Genomic DNA, 12,564 nt, shown 5'->3' with positions numbered 1-12,564 from the left:
AGTCAGAGAGATTTGTCATTCGCATCTCATGTGGTACATGTGGTGGAACGAGATTATGTACGCAAGGTCCCGGTTGCATCCAACAATGAAATGCAAAAGAAAAACAGTAATAAGATCCAAGATATGAAACCAAGAAAAACCTCAGCTAAATAATACACTAAGCACTAATAACACAAAACACCATTAGTTTGTGGTTTTTCACTTATCGCGGGGCTTCAGGGTACAGATCCCCTGCGATAAACGAGCCTGAACTCAACAACTTAGCAACAATATGGAGGATTAAGCAAAGCTGGACGGATGGTCAGTCTCAAGTTTCTAGCGAATGATAAGCAAACTACAAACGATAAAATGTGACCAGCTGTCAAGTTTCAAATCTGCTGCAGTCGTGTGATTCTCAGGTGCCAATGTGGACCAAAGTCTCTGAGGATGGTTTCCAACACCACTTTGAATCAAGGCCGTCGTTACTGATCCAAAATCTTAATTCAGCCTTTCTAAATAAACAGTGTGGCCGTCATCAGTCACGTTTGGCTCCATCATGTTAAGTTGGCTACATCTTTTTAAAAATACTAAAAAACTGTAAAAAAGCACATTGTTCTGTTTGAATGAACTCTAAACAGAAAAACAATATTTATAAAGATGCAATTAAAAATTTGGGTAGAACTTAAAACAGTGTCTTGGTACAAAAGCAAGTTTCAAAGTATTTAGACTTGACTAATAAAATGAACTGAACTTTTACAGGTGAGATTTCTTTCATGTCTTCACCCTCAGGAGGAGTTGAAGGCTCGCACTAAATGAGCGTGCAGACAGGAGGGCCTCTCTGCTGGGATAAATCTGCAGTTTCCTAAAGGGAAGTCTCCTACTCCCCTAATAAATCCCCTCCATCACTTCATGCACACAAACACACAGAGCTCCTGCACCCCGTGAGAGACCTCCCATTGTCTCCCAGTAGGAACTGGGGGGAGAGGAGTGGAGTGTCCTGCCAGGAAAGCCATGGGTCCGTCCTGAAAGCTGCTTCCTGAATGCAGCAGGAAAACAGAGGAAAAACCAGCAAAAACTGAGAGCTGAACAAATACTGCGACCCCGAACACACACATCCTGCAGACAAAAAACATCCAGCGTCACATGACTCGTCACACTGCTCTTAGGTAACATGCACACATTGCAACTAATATAAGACTGTCAGACTGACAGGCATCTGTTACACGCAGAAAATTAGACACTTTCAGAACTTCACATTAGGCGAGGATTAACATGTTTAGTGTTTGTTCACTACATCTCCCACGCAGCATCACCTCTTTGAAGATACTGCAACAAGTGACATTTTCTGTAATCCATCCCGTAATCACATATTGTACAAGGACTTCGCTAACATCTTAATATTCTCGCTTCATACAGGACATTTATTTTCAGGTTGACTTCAAACATCACATGCGTCCTGACGTCCCTCCCACTTCCTTCCAGATCCTTCAGCAAACAATCAGCCACATTCAGCCTCCACAGCGAGGCATTATGCCTCTCAAGTGGCTACGCTGTTTTCCTACAGTTTTGTGAGGCCTCGTTGTTTTGTCCAAATCAGCCCCCAACCCACATTAGACTGTGTCCAGGTTCAAAATACCACAGAGTGAATTCAGGAGTCACAGGGGAACATACCAACGCTTGGAGAGCCTTGAGAGTCTTTGACGTTAGAGCAGCTTCTAAATTAAGAATTAACTGATTTTAGGATAAAAGTAGGCCACTTTCAGAACGACAATGTTCTTATTAGAAAATCCCGCTCGGTCTCCACTTCTGTGACATTTCTTCATGCAGTGGCTTTAAAAAAAAAAAAAATCCATCACTTTGTGTGTTGTCTCTGGATCTCACACTAACATGCTTCAAAAGCACCTAAACTGTTAGTCGATGAGCTAAATGACCTGAAGATGCTCGGGTTCAGACCTGGCATTGTGTCTGCTGGTGTAATCTACACAATATGCGGGTATACGGAGTATATCCACTAGAAAAGCTCAAGAATTTCAGTATACGCACTTAAAAGTGCCCAATGATACAGGTCATATCATTAGGCATGTGTCATTGATACGTTAAATGGCAGTTAAACGCTTCCGTAACAATCTATCTGTATGCAGCGCTTGTTTATTACATTCGCTTATCCAGCGAATTATTGTAGAATTCTGTATTTACTAATTAATACTTGAACATATTTTGCTTTGATACCGTTTTATAAATTCTATAACATGTTTTTAATACAAACCCAACTGTTGTACAAAGTTCGTTGCACATTTATTCAAATATAAGCATCAGAAAAATTTGGAAATGTTCAATATGCTTAAAAATCAAAATAAATTGACGATTATATTGTACTAACCAGTGTAATTTGGTTTCTAGGAACAGTACACCCACTACAAAAAAGTAGACTACACCACTGCTGCTGGGTGATGTGATCACAAGTAAACTGGGTTAAATACATGAGCGCCATCAGGCCCCATTCAGAGGTGATCTGCCACACTTTTGTTCACATTTCCATCTGAAAACAAACTGTCCTGAGCTTCGTTGCACCATCACCCACCAAACGAATTTCTGCAAAATAAATGGAATTGCATAGTGGGTTGCATGTCATAAACTTGAGACCCTATAAACACAATAAGCAAAGCGTGTTGGGAACGGAGTACAAGCAAAACAGAGTTAGGGCTGAGCAATAAAATCATCAACTAAGACCCTGCTCACAAAGAAACAGGTTTCCAAAACAATCTTTTTATTAGTTGTTTCTAAAAGTATCCTTGTAAACACAGCTTTGGTTCCAGAAATGTCTTCATCCACGTTGTTTTCAAAAGCTACGTTTTGGCTGTATATACAGAAACACAAGGGCGGCATTTCAAGTTGTTTTATGTTTAATTTTGAAACCTATCGAGCTCCTAGAACTCTTGTTTCAGTGTAGACGTCAAACTTGACAAAAGAACATGATAAAAAAAGCACTTTTGTTTTTTCTTAGTGACGTTTTTATTTCCAGGTGGAAACCTTCAGCTGTCCACTCGTGATCAGATCAGCCAACGCACGCAAGTACAGATGCACCTTTAATTCCACAATATTCCGGTTTTCAAAGGACTCAACATCTACACGTGCTCTACAGCTGATGTAAACGACGCAACAACACCTAATTTCACCTAATCTAATTAGCATTTCTAACGTTGGGATCACTAAAATATGAACAGTGCTTCTTCTGATTGCTTCCCTCCATTTGTGTTTAATCTATTCCTGCTGTGGTTTTATAAAACTCATTTTTATTTGATTGTAGCCATAAAAACATTAAGAGGCTACAGAACAGACTGTATTCCAGCAGCAGCAGAGTTCTGTCAGGTTCAGTACCCCACCCTGAATTAAAAAAAAATCACAAATCAGGTTTTCCAAAATTAGCCAGTTTCCAGTTTCTCTTGTTCTCCCAACAGGTCGAAACTGGACCGTCTGTTTGAGTTAAATATCATCAATGTTTCCATCTGGACCACATCAGTTTGACTCTTGCAGTTTATTTCCCTCTCACTTCAGCTCTGTGTGTTTTCAAGACAAACAAATGTGGTTGAGATGAGATGAGAAACAAATGAGATGCCTTAAACCACGGCTATTCAACTGGTGGTCCGAGGGCTGGTGACTTCGATCTGGCCCACTTCATTAATTTAATAAAATAAATAAACAAATCATAGGAGAATGGGACCAGTTGTTTACGCAACAGAAGCTACTGGAGACGTTTGAAACAAGAACAGATGTTCGCCTGTTTTATGCCCAGAAACAACAGAAACACTGTACGTGTCTATTACGGTGTTATTTCCTTTGCCGGTGGAAATTACACTTGTTCCGAGTCTGTTTGATGGAGGCGTTGAAGTAATGACAAGGCGGAGGACGTATCCAACTCTTTGAAATGTCTTCTGGAGACACCTTAATCTCCACGGAGCTGCTCCCGTGGAAAATATATGTAATTCAGTTTTTCATAACGCAGTGATTCAGTTAACGTCTCAGTTCCTCTCATCGTCCCAGGAGGATGTAATTTGATGTCTGGCAGGCACTACAAAGTTTAACTGAACATATCGCTGCCCTGTGGTCAAAGCTGACATAATCTTCCATCTGATTTCATCCAAACTGCAACAAGAGCTCCATTTGAAAACTCATTCTGTCTTTTTGCTGCATTTTCTCATGAATCTCTTCCATCTTTACTGCTTATAATTCAGCTGTTTTATGATCCTGTTTTTCAGTCCCACCAGGATTTGACTTTTCTTGCAGATTAAAACGACTGATTTTACAGTAAGTTAAAAAAAAAAAAATACCTGGAAGTACCTTTAACTAAATAAGGCACATGATATTGTTAGAAGTGTTTCATCTATGCTTTATTTAACTTTAAGTTCAAGTTATACTTCAAGAAACTGACTTGCATATACAGCAGGCCCTCGTTTATCGCGGGGGATCCATACTCTGAAGCTGAAGTGATACGTGAAAAACCGCGAAGTAGTAATAGTAGTACAAGTAGTAGTTTATTTTACTATTTATATATTGACATTTTAAAAACTTTGCACACTCGTGCAATATTATAAACAATGTTTCTAAACTCTAAATGCTCTAAAAGAGCACAGCATGTCATGATTTCAGCTCTCTGCCACCTGTCAGCGCTCTTGGCCACGCCCACTTCTCCACTGCAGAGCGGAGATATAAGAAAGCTTCTCCTGCAGCTTGGGCTGCACTCAGGTGCTAAATCATTTTAAATAATTGATTTTAAATAAAAATTCCGTGCCGATCGTGTGGCTCATCCATCAATCAGCCATCGTGTGTCGTGTCCAGTCTTACTTTGAAAAACCGCGATAGAGCGAGTATGCGAAAAACGAACCGCGAAGTAGCGATGTACTACTGTAATGTCTCTGTAACGTTTGACTGTAAATGTGATCTTCTGGTGTCGGACAAGCTAGGCCCAATTTCAGAAAACAAAAACAAGGCAGGGGACGAGAGTGATTGGTAGGCACGTCATAATAACATATTTTGCTGGGTGACTGTCTCAGAGAATATCGCGATAAACGATAATATTGTTTGAAATTTGACAATAATTATTGTCAAATTTAAGAAGAAATGTTGGTTAATTTTGTGTGTAGTACTATTTTTTTACCACTAGGTGGCAGTATATGACTGTTTGAACCGAAGGATGGATAGTGAGGGAGCGAGCAGTGTGTCTCTTTAAGAAAAATGGGAGGGAGGTCCCTTGACGTGACATGGCTGTCTCTACTTCCTGTTTTTTTTTTATCTCAAAATGGCGGCTGCTCGTTGTGGTTTGAGCTCTTCAGCATAGCATTTGTCACATAAATATTTTAATTAAAAAAAAATCAATAAACTAGTTCTCAGCTTCTTTTTTCAGAGAAAAACTACTTTTTACACAAAGGCACGAGTTTCAACTGTAAATTTTGGAGCTTTGACAAGACGGGAGGTTTTTTCCCACCCGAGGTCGGCCTGTTAGCTTAGCTCGTAGCTTAGCTTCTTTTAACGATCCAAAAACTTGATTTTGAACAGTTAAAACAGATTTTAAAGAGAAAGGGAGGGGTCGGTGAAGAGCACCGGAGTTGAGTCTTTTTGTCTTCCAGTGTCTTCAGTAGAAAGAGAGAGACGAGAAGAAACGATAAAAGTCGATAAAAGAAAATGATAATTTTCATTTATCATGCGATTAATTGATTTATCGTTTATCGCGACAGGCCTAGTGATTGTTAAAATTGCAACATTGCAACTTCCTGAAAGGAGTTTTTTTTCCTTCTGCCACACTCTAAAACAAAATCTAACAACATTAGAACATGTACTCTTCATCAGTAGTAAAAAAACACTAATAATAATAACTTTATAGATTTCTTGTAAGCTGTTAATACAAAATTATTGTAGTTGAAATGTTATGTATAACCGTAGATAAGTTAGCATTTATCTTAATCAGCAAAAAGTTTATAGTTGCACGGTGCAGTTGGTTAGCACTGTCACCACATAACAAGGTCACAGGTTTGACTCCCGCAGGGTCTTTCTCCCTGGAGTTTGCATGTTGTTCCCATGCACGTGTGGATTTTCTTTGGTTTCCTTTCAAAGTCCCAAAACATGCATGCTAAGTTAACGCTACCAATTTGTCATTAAGTGTGAGTGAGAGCATGAATGTTTTTTTTTGTCTCGTTTGTCCTAATTTACCCGTCTCTGAAGACATGTCCAGCTTTTTTAAGCTGGCCACTGCTTTTAAAAAATATCCAGCACCATCAAATATACTGATTGAAAATGAGTATTTTTAAAAAGTAGACCAAGAAAAACAAGACTTTCACGAAGTAAAATTTACTAGACAGTCTGGTTCTTGAAGGTAAATGTATAGAAAGAAGGGGTTGTCGAGAACTTTTGCACAATACATAAAAGTCTCAGAGCAACTTTACACATCAGATTTGAGAAAAACTACTTCAAAAGTTCATTTATAGCCCAAAGCATAAAACTTTACAGCCATGGTTACACAAAATACTTTATTCTGATTGAAAAGTTATCAAAAGTGTTTAGTTACTGGCAGTAATTGCAGAAAAGTTCTATATTTTTACATAAAACAACTAAAATATAAATGAGAGGGACTTTCAGTCACCTATAAACAAAATAAAAAGGTTCAAATGTTTACAAAGTTGTACATAAAAGCTGTATTATACTTAAAGACAGCCGAGTGAAATGTGTCAGAGCCTTTGGACCTTTTTTATTGGGAATTTGTGACTTCATACGGCGGGGGTGCATTTCTGCAGCCCCTCGGTAATAAACAACATTTGCTTCATTACAAGTCACTGAACAGAGGCGGCCTCTGTGCTTTGATGGTTTTAGGAAGCCGAGCTTCTCTCACTAGTTTAAAACTAAAAGTTGTTGCTCTCGCTTCACCTCAGCATCTGTTAACTGCAGAAACTTAGACACTTTCAGTATTTTACAACCATAAACAGTCGTAGTGGTTGCAATCCCGAAAAGAAAGATTATTTACCAATTTGTCAGATTAAAATGAACTCTGTCAGTGTTCAAGTTGGCATTTTCCTATTCTTATGTTACATTTTTATTGGTTTCCCATACAGCCCTGACAGATATTAGGATGATCGGGATATTTTTATCCTGTATTTAATGTTTCATAAACAGCAACGACAGGAAAAGACTCTGTGGGAGATCTTACTGATCGTATATCATAAATATTATGTTCATACTTAGTTTTGTTCACAATCTAACGTGACCCAGAGATCAAATTCAACTGAGGAATTCTATAATTGAAGGTTAGCATTCCTTGAAAGAATCCATGTTGACTGCTCATTTGGAGGCCCGAGATTTCAAATGAAAATGTCTCGTAAACCGATCTCCGCTTCAGCAAAGTTCACCGCAACATCTGCCGAGCCGACACGGTTAAAGACATTTTTGAGTTCTCTAAGGTTCGTTATCTGAGACGGACATCTTGAATCAAGTTGAAACCAAAAGATAATCAGTTGAAGACGTAAATTCAAGCAAATTATGAACATTTGTTCGTGTGGATATTTTACTAACAGACAAACAAACGCAGGCAATTATACAATTAGCTGCATTTCCTGACAATCCACTGAATCGTGTAACATTTTGCCCCAAATCTACCAGATAATCTCACCCTAAAAATGTTAAACCAGCATTCTTATGTCTTGCTTATGCTTATAATCTAAAAAAAAAAAGCTAAAACAAGACTAAACGAATTATGAAAACTACTTTTTAATTTTGTACAACTTCACCGCCAAGGTAATGTGAAGCGAACTGTTGCATTTAATGACCTATCGACTTCACGTAAAACCAAAACGGTTCACCTCTCATTGAATCGGTTTTGGAGACAGGGAAACGGGATTAAGCTAAACTCAATGATTCACAATCTCAAGAGGTTAAACACAGAACATGAGCGGACGTGTTTTTATTTAGGTAAGTGAGTCATACTCCTGCGAGTATTCCGACAATGAAATGAGGACCGACGGGAGGATCAGAGAAGCAGACACTCGGGGTGGTGATTACTAAGGTGGGACAGGTGGGAACAAGGACTGAGGACATGGGACGAAGCACTAAATTACAATAAATACAAATAACATGACCAAACTTTAAGAAAAATACATGAATTTAACTATCAAAACTAACATCGCAACATTGATTAATCCGGTTCCACGTCTTTTATTTTTAACCAAACTAAAGTTTAAATCACTCCGACTTTGCTTCCTGATTTTAGGAAATAACTGAAGACGTTGCATAAAACGGACTACGGGTAAAAGTCTCCCCGAAAAAGCCTCGCTGCAACATTTGGCCTCATTTTGTTGAAACGCACCAGTTTTTACTCTCGAGTTCGTCTCCGCCACTGCAGCGCACCGAGTAACTCGCAGACTTGCTAAAATTAAAAGCCACTTATAATAAATCTAAAAATACAGCGGCATGCAGCTTATCAAGCAGCAGGACTCACGAGAAGAGGAACAGATTTCATTTCATTCCTAATTCGATAACCTGCTCTCCATCAACTCCTTGGTGTAAATAAAAAGAGTGCAGGAAGCAGGAAGCCAGCGGGCGTTGATTTAAAAAAGAAAATGCATGAAAGAGTATCAGACTGTGAGGCTGACCTGCAGACACCTCTGACTTCACTGTCACTGAAGTTATTTTAAGGCGGCCGCAGTAAGTCAAACCCCAGAGTCCTGTTGCAGGAAGACCATTTCCCAAGAGAGCTTCGGAAAGCTGTCAGGAGTTTCAGCATGGAGACAGCTTTAGGTACAAATTTTCTCATCAGCTCTTGGTTGAGATAGTTTTAACTGAATCTGGAGTTTGATGGAGACAAACCTTTCCATGGCAGCTCGCACAAAACGTTATGATCAAACTAAAATGTTGATCGAAAAACCAGTGGCAGTTTTAAGCTCAAAAACAAACGTGAAACAGATCCGAGCACCAGATTCTTTTTGGTTTTTCTCGTCCTCGCTGATAATTTTATCATTCAGAATACAAGACTGTAAAAAAAAAAGCATGTTGGATCTGGAGTAAATAACCAACTTCACTCTGGTGTATTTCTGCAGCGCAAACAGATGCCACAGACTTGCAGTCGTGTTTTAGAGATTTCTGATAAAAACAGGTTAAAGACGGACAGAGATTCCCATAGATCGGGTCTAAAACTGACTCCGTACAACGCGGATCATCTCCGTAAGTCGTTCCTGGTTCTTTTGGCTCCGAATGTGTGCGTTCGTGTAAAACGGGTGGAGCCGTCGCTACACGATCGATCAGGAACTGGAGAAAACTGATGCGTCAATAAAGCACTGAACGCTCAAACGCGTGCCGAGACTCAAGAGACTCAAGTCCACGTTTCCTAATCCACTTACTAGATCACAATAAAAGTGTTTTAGTTGAGCCGTGATTTTAAACAACGTATCCTCATATCACCGAACAGACAAACCGTTTCATAAACATTTTATTAGCTCAATCTGAAAATGAACGATGCAACACGTGAGGCAGTTTGATGTACAGACATTATACGTTGTGAATAAATGCTAAGCAGCTCTTTCATTCATAATAGCCACTAAAATACTTCCAAAACAATTTCTACATCATCAAATGATTGTTGGGGTTGATGTAACGAACTCATCAGGGGGTTTGTAAAACTGTGTTAAAAACAGAAAACATGTTCCGTCTTTATTTACAACTAAACTCTCCCATCAGGTACGGAAACAAGACGTAAAAGACTGACGGATAAAAGACGAAACGTTTCAACAAAGAAGAATCCGTCCAGAGGACCTGACTCAACCTGGTTAAGATTATTTACCTGGATTATTGAGCATGCATCACAAGAGTTTGGAATATCTCGGCACGGCTCGTTCGCATGAATTTTGCTTTAACGCTCTCCCCCCCCGCTTCATTTCCTGCCCCACAATAAATACTTCTGTCGACTCGCCCTGACGGATTCGAGTCGCCGTCTCTTTCCTTTTCACGTTCCACCTGCTAACTCGTCGACGTTCAGATGTAAACAAGGTGTTGGCAACAAGACATGACTCTGCAGATTTTGCTCCTTTATTACAAATTATGCAGTAGATTTTTGGTAGTAGATGATGAGTATGTGACGGTTACTTTTATCCTACAAGTTGCACATAAACATAAAATTCAACTAAAAAAATACAAGCAAGAATAAATCAAACTATTCTCTGACAACTGACATGATCAGACTTGCGAGTCATCGGGTTTTGTTTTAGACTAACCCTCTGCTGAGGCTTCGCTAATGGAGACTTAGGCCCTGTTTACACACAAACAATCTCTGGAAACATTCATTTTTTGTTGGTTTGTTATGGAGAATCAAAATAAATCGCATCTGTTTATACGAATATTGTTGCGCTTGTTGAATCCGTAGTTTCCATGCCAGGCAGGGCTTCCAGACAGGAACTGACCAACGATCGTACGGTGCGTTACAATTATTATGTTTTGGGCTCGTTACCTCGAGTTACCTCGTTAGGCTCCAGAAAACACAACTGTCTGTTGACATTTTTAACAGTGTGATCCCAGTACATTGTGTTTGACCAAACACAGGTCATTAAAAACACCTTGGTATGTTTGAAACTGTAGTCAGACATTGAACAAAGCGAGGTTTTATTTACAATTTGCATTAAAATCCCTTCTTCTACGGAGTTCCGTATTAACGAGTCTTCAGACAAAGTGTGATCACTTCGTTAACACACGTTAACCAGCACAACACCGTTCAGTCTGATCTGTAACTCTGTGCACCATCGGTGAAAACGACTTCCTCCGTTTGTCTCCTGGTTAAGATAAAAGATAAAGTTTTGCTGCTCTGATCATTTTCCAGAGTTGTTCGTTAAGCACAGCATGAATTCATGGTTGTGCTACAACCAACACCACTTACAGATTTAATCCTTCCTCATCACACTGGTATTTCATCCAACACACCCAGTCCAATGCAGCCGTTCGGGACTTTTTCGTTTTTAATACAAATTTAATCAAATGTATTGATTTTGCTTCTGCTTCATGTCAGATGAATATCAAACCTTTTAATCGCTTTTTGATTCAAATCTTTTCGACTTGAATAATTTCCTGCTTTTGAGCGTCAGCGTAGCTTTTGTAAATGTGACAGGAGAGATGATGGGAGTCCACAGGAAGGGCCAAATATCTGGGAGGGGGTTCAACAGCTCTGAAAATGGGTTGTGGGAATAAGAGTGGGGGGATTTCCATCCCATGAAGCTGCCTCACCCACATCAGTGTTGGAGAAAAAGACATGTTTCTCCTCCATCTGCTCTACATTTCATTTATTTATCTGACACCGCCACAAAGCGAGCGTCAGAGAAAAAAGATAAAAGTGAATAAAACCAGTGAAAAGGGAAAAAGACCCAATTTAAAGCAACAAGAAAGAGGGACTAAATAACAGGATGGTTTAAAATGTGCACAAATTGTGCTACTTGGACGTTTTCTTGAAAAAAAAAAAAAACATCAGATGAAACAAGGTTTAAATGTGCAATTATGATCTACAGATGTTTGAATGTAAAACAATCACAGCAAAATAAGAAGCTTTAAGTGAGATTTAAAGAAACATAAACTGTGACAAAAATCAGTTTTAAGACTTTTAATTCATCTTAAGTAAAACAACAGTAAAAGGTTGATTAGAGCAAGTTTTTTAAATGGCATATATATATATATATATATATATATATAGATAGATAGATAGATAGATAGATAGATATAGATATATAGATAGATAGTTAAACAAAATATCTGTTTAAAAGAGCAAAAGAAACAACTTGCTGAGTCTAAAACAGTTTAAACACACAATAAAATGCAAAACTCATGTCAACAATAAACAATGTAAACAATGATCTAATAAATGAATACTTTTAAACACAGTTGCATATATGATGCTTTCTATAAAATGTTACAAACCGAAGTCGTGAAATGCAGCTAAAATTTAACTGATCCATAAAAATAAATAAAACTAGTTGCGCCAAGTTTTTCTTACCTTCTGCACGTCTGCGCGCAGTCCCACTGGTTTCTCATAACTTTCTGGGAAGGTGGGGAAAGTTTGGGAGGAGAGAGGAAAAAAAGAAAAAGCTTCAGACTTTAGCGGCTAGGTCAAGCTAACTATGCTGTGTAGCTAACTTCCTGTTTGGGATTTCAAAATAAAACAAAAACTCAAAAGCGCAGTTCAGTCTTCTCGTGACCTCCCACTGACCCACATACTGAACAGAAGATCAAGTGTCCTTTAATGTCACTAAATGTCACATAAACTAGGAGCTTTTTTTTTTTTTTTTGCCACAACACTAGTTTTCAAACCTTTTGATGAAGTTGATCGTTTTGAAATGCATCGTTTGAATAACGCTCAGTTATGTTTAAATTAGTATTTTTTTTAAATTACAAAAAAGGAAAGAAGGAAGGAAGAAGGAAGCAATTTATGCAAAAAGGGAAAAGCCGTCTCTTAACAGAGGAGGGGGCCTCAGATTTCCACTTTCAAAAACCTATAATGCAACTTTAAGACATTCCCAGCCAGTTTTCACACTTGATGGGAACAGAGGGGCCTCATCTGTGAATTACAGTAAC

This window comes from Nematolebias whitei, chromosome 3, assembly GCF_014905685.2.
Source record: "Nematolebias whitei isolate Nwh7 chromosome 3, NemWhi1, whole genome shotgun sequence".
Lineage (NCBI taxonomy): Eukaryota > Metazoa > Chordata > Actinopteri > Cyprinodontiformes > Rivulidae > Nematolebias > Nematolebias whitei.
The sequence above is the reverse complement of the archived record's forward strand: the minus strand, read 5'-3'. Positions refer to the sequence as shown.